The sequence below is a fragment of the Asparagus officinalis genome, chromosome 4 (genome assembly GCF_001876935.1).
Source record: "Asparagus officinalis chromosome 4, Aspof.V1, whole genome shotgun sequence".
Classification (NCBI taxonomy): Eukaryota; Viridiplantae; Streptophyta; class Magnoliopsida; order Asparagales; family Asparagaceae; genus Asparagus; species Asparagus officinalis.
The window spans coordinates 82475910-82481909 of NC_033797.1; positions in this window are offsets into that span (position 1 = coordinate 82475910).

Here is a 6000-nt window from a genome sequence, read left to right on the forward strand (position 1 = left end):
CATTTGGGATGAATGAATATGTTGATGATTGATTTGAGATAGTTTGAATATATATGTATATGTGAAAGTATAAACATGCATGAATGAAAGAAACTGTAAGCTGGAAATGAATTCTGGCCAGTCGATTGATGCTTTCGAATCAGTCGATTGATAGGAACTTATCAGTCTACTGATGGCAAGCCATCAGTGGACCGACGGGTGTGCAGGCAAATGCCCAGTTTGGCTTGGTTTCGGGTCAGATTGAATTATTTCGAGTTGCCTATATATATGGATATATTTCACCAAAATCTCTCTTTTACATCATATTTTTGAACCCTAGAATTCACCCTCTCCCCTCAGCAAACCCTAGATTTATTTTGGTGAATTTTGAGCTTTGTAAAGCAAAATACCGAGAAGAGGGCGAGATTGTCGGCGTTTCGAGAAGGAAATCTAATTTCTTGCACTCTTGGGGATTCTAGCACATTTTGAGATGAGTTTCATCTCTTCCCATCCCATCCCCATTTTTATTTGGTTTTTATTGAGTTTTATTTGGTTTTATTGGGCCTTAAAACTTAGTTTAAGTATAAAGATTGTTCTTTTAGACTATAAGATACAAAGATTTGATCATTTTGATTTAAAAAGATATAAAACAGATTTTTCCCCAAATTTCCCCCTCTTGGCTGACACAAACTAGACTACCATTATAAGGCACAGGGCCCTCTCCCGGTACAATAGAAAGGATTTTACCATCTAAATAGAGTTCGTCAAATAAGCTTAGTACTAGTTCTTCGAACCTTTCAAAGTCAACAAAGGTCTTAATGCTCTTTCTCTTGTTTAGCTGTGACTAAGAATTACCAATGTTGAAGAAGTATCCTTTGGTGGTCTCGTACTTTAAGTAAAAGATCCCCGAAAAGTCACTTAAAGGCCTTCTCTTGATTCTCCACCCACCTCCTGTAGAGGTGGATCAATATCTATTTCAGAGATTGCTTTTAGCTCTATCTTTTTGGAGACAGGAGAATTCCATCTGTACTTACAAGAATGTCAGTTGTGGATTTAAAGTTTAAACATGATTTAATATGAGTTTTGATTAAAGTATGTGCTTTCAATAAAATCTTACACATATGACACTTATGAACATGTTAGAGTTTTAGTTTAAATTCTCACACTTTAAATTGTGATTTCATGCATTAGAATTAACCCTAAATATGTTGATTTAAGTTTAACACATGAGTTTTATTGAAAAAGTTTGAATTTTTACAAATTTACTTAAATATCCAGTTGATTCCAGAAATAAAAACCTAAATTGTGCCGATCAGTCAATCAATCAACGGTGAGTATTCGACCGATAGGCCAACCGACTATTGAGAGCTTTCTCAGGCTGGTCAACTGAACCAAGGGCATCAGTCGAACTATCCATGTCTGTTTGTGTGCATGATTTACACGATGCGTTGATCGATCGGGGTGTTTCGGTCGACCGACATGTAAAGCCTCGGAAATTTTGAGTTAACAATTGATAAATTGAATTTAGGTGTGATTAATTATAATAAATGGATATTTATTGTAAAAAATATCATTAAATAGTGTATGAGTGCACAAACAAGTGTTTTGAGTATAAACAAGTTCATTCATGAGAAAGAATCGAGTCGAAAACATGCACAATGGCCAAATTCTGAGAATCGAAAACATGCACAACAGACAACCGCGAAACCTAAAAATTGTTTTTCCTGTTTTGACTTAGTTTTGGGTATTTGAGGCCCATATTCTTTTTTTCCTGATATATATACATCATGAGTTTTTATATATTTTTCAGTAATCTAAAAACCCTAACAGCCACCAAACACTCCTAAAAACCTAAATTTGATTTTGAGAGAGAGATTAAGGGCTCTAAGGCGAGATTTTTGGTTTGTGGCTTGGAGATCTACTTTGGAATCCTATCTTTCACATTTTTCATCAACTCTCAGGCGAGTTTCATCTCTGCTAATCGCTCTCCCCTATTTTAAAGAATTTTAAATGAGTTTCTAACGAGTTTTATTGGGCCATACTGACTAATTTGTGTATAAAAAGTGAATCTTTTGTATTATATGTATAAAGACTAGATATTTTCATGTTTAAAAGTTTAAGAACAAAATTACAGAGTGTTTTAAGATCTGAGAGTAATTAATAACGTGGTTTTACTAAATTTTAATGATTTTTCTTTGTAACGATGTTTCGTCCAAGTTTAAGAGTTTATTTATGATTCATTATGCAATTAATTATATTTCACATGTTTGATAATTTCTAGAGAAGATTTTTTGATGTTTACAATATTCTACATATGTTTCAGCATGAATCATATAAGTTTCAATCACAAAAACAAGCGCGAACATAATTATTTAAAACCTACTCTGAACTCTAGAATTCAGTCCGGTCGACCGCGCTTAAGCGGCGGTCGACCGCATGACAGGCAGAGGCCTGGGCAACTCCTGAAACATGTCACGGTCGACTATCGTAGCGGTCGACTACCGTAGCGATCGACTACCATATATATGCGGTCGACCGCCCATCACACATTTGGCATGTGCATGCTTTTTTCACTATTTCTATTTTCGGCAGATGTTTCTCAATGTTGTTATGTTGTATTACGAACATTATGAGTTGTTTAACACCAAGGATATTAGTGAACACCAGATATTAACATGCACGCCAAGATATGTGCATGTACACTTAGTTTATGATGTATTGACATGAAGTGTCGAGATACATGACACACATTGAGTTGATAAAACTGAATTAACATAGGATAAAACATTGCTCATCAGTTATGGATACTCAGTGTTGTTTTTTATCCCATAATGAGACCTTGGTTGAATCACACTAGGAGTATTTGGTTGTTTTCCCATAATGAGACCTTGGTTGTACCAAATACTCGAAGGTGATCGGTGTATTTTTTCAGGTTGGACTGATGTGCCTATTCACCGTTGTATGATTATCTGAAAGCATATCCGGAATAGGGAGATAAAACTTGTTGCCGTAGAACGATTGAGTAAGAAAGTTGAAACCACATGTTATTGTGTGAACCTTACAAGAATATCGTTATTTTATATATCTGGAATACGGAGATAAAACCTATTGCCGCAGAGCGATTGAGTAAGAACCTTACAAGAGTATTGTAATTGTAAAAAGAGAGGCATACATATATATATAGTAGTAGTATGATTCCATGTAGTTTACCCATAAGTAGGGTATACATAGGATATATGACATACATGACATGGTATTTTATAATGTTTAAGCTAGCTAATATTTCCTTATGATGATGCCAGCAACCTGAGGTTAGTCTGAGATTGTGACAAATTGTTTCATTATGATTGAGGGTAGAAGCTGTAATATTTCTGTTTATGATGATTGTTCATATATAGGTTTGAAGTTAGTAGTTTGTGATTCATAGCTCGAGATATATGGTATATACATGAGGGTTTCCTTGTTTGGATTATTTCGCTGGACGTACCAGTCTCGAGTTATAGATTTCTAGTTACTAATTTCACTTGCATTTTTATTCTTAGCTGAGATTGATATTTAACGATTCATAATTTGGTATACGAGGTATATACATGAGGGTTTTCTTGTTTGGATTATTTCACTCGACGTACCCATTCTCATGTTATGAATCTCTAAATACCAATTTTCATTTAGCACAGTATTGATGACTTTATATTTATATGTACCAACCAGTATTTTCTTATATACTGTTACCCCTTCTCCTTGGGGGCAGTAGAGATGATCTCGCTAGTGCTTTGACGCACATTGTTTTTCCTCTTTTTAGACTGCGAGTTTTGCACATGGAGAGTCGCAAGTTGATGGGATTTCATCCTAGATTCCATATATATATATATAATATACTATATATATAATATATATTATATAATACACATATATATATATATATATACTATATATATATCACTATACACCATATATATATATATATATATATATATATATATTATAACTATACCACACACATATATATATACTATAAAAATAAAAAACAATTATATACTATAAATAATTAATAAAAAATATAACTAATCATATAATATACTATATATATATTATATCATAAAATATATACATATTATATATATATACTATATTAATAAATATTATATACATATATATAATATAAATATATATATATAATAATATATAATATATCTATAATATTGTAAAATTCTTCAGATTACTCCATAGTAAGCTAAATATTTCAGACTCTAGACTTGTATTTTTATTTTGTAGAGGTTGAATGCCTTAGTGAGATTTATTCGACTCTTCATTCTAAGACATGATACATTATTACAGTTTAGAGATATTCTTATTCTATTTTGGAGTCATTTGTTGACTATTTCTCATATACTTCTTCCGGGCATATTTTGTTCTTGTACTATTTCCATTATTTGCCTATTTTATATCTTCACATATTTGTTGATTCTACTAGAGAGATTGTAACTGTGATGGTGAAACATGTCGTTGCGTGGTATTAGTGCTTGGTAGGTTTGACAATCCGGGTTTCACCTTGGACTGTAGCCTTGTGTGAATCCTCGGGCGTCACAGTTGGTATCAGAGCTCTAGTTTCGATATCCTTAGGATCATCCATGTTTCATATTGTGGAGCTAGGATAGAGTTTTCTAGGAATCATGTATAGAGTCCACTAGAAATTCCTAGTATGAGTGAAGACGTATTATATATATACACGAAAATTTCAAAAAAAAAATTATGATGAACTATTTGCTTGAGTTATAAAGCATGTTGTAGGTGATAAGTGATACAATTTTCGTATTGGTATATGTTATGATATTTATGCTTGAGGTCCAATTTATGAGCTCTACTTCTAAACATATAGATATCAGGAAGAGGACATGGATGCAGAGGTACTCATGCTTAGTGAGCTGAGCAATATGATAGAGAGCCTAAGCCGTAGCAGGATCTGTAGTACTTAGTGGATCTTATAGCACCTTTGATAGCTCGACTAGCAGCGATTGAGAAGCAGTTAGCAAATCAGGCTCAGCAGAGCACCCATTCGGGAGGAGACGCCCATTCAGGAGGTGACACCAGAGGAGCCAACGATAGATACACCACCACCACCACTAGTTAATGATAGATCTGCTAAACAGGAGGCTTGCCTTTTTCTGGTAGAGAGATACTAGAAGTTGATGGCTCCAGAGTTTCATGGTTCGTCGGATTCTATTGCTGCACACAAATGGAAGGAAGATGTGAGCAATATTTTGGACATGCTTAATATGAATACTGTGCAGAAGTATAGGCTAGCAGCTTTCAGCCTCAAGGGTGATGCAGGAGGATGGTATCGGCTTTGTTTCACTCCAGAGCAGAGGATGACGAATTCGTGGGAGACTTTTGTATACTTCTTCGATGAGCAGTATGTGTCGGCTGCAGTGAAATCCGAGAAGGAGTTGGAGCTAGCCCGGTTGGAGTAAGGGGATATGTCCATCACAGATTTTGAGAGTAAATTTATAACACTACTTAGATTCATGGACATATGGCACACCGAGGAGCGGCAAGTTCAGATGTTTATGATGGGGCTTCGCCTAGGTTTACGTCGATATCTGGTATCACGAAGATTTCAATCAGTGCGGGAGGTAGAAGATGTCACCATGGCTCAGGAGACAGAGACAACTATGTTCCTTAAGGGCACAGAAGGTAATTTTAAATCAGGATAGCCCAGGGATAAAGGTAAAGGTAAAGGTAAGAGATCTTTTGCAGGCTCAAGAGGACCCTAGCAGTGGGGCAAGGGTCCACATCAACAAGGTCCCAACAAGAAGGGACCTCAGCAGGATCAAAGTGCGCAGCAATGCAGGTTTCAAGGAACTTGTTACAATTGCAACAAATTTGGACATCAAGTATCCAAGTGTCGCAGTGCACCATCAGCATGCTAGCAGAGCAAGAATAAGAACCAGCATCAGCAAAATCATGCTTAGGGCCGAGGACAGGACCAACCGTTCAGGATTGAGGTACCGCCAATAGTCT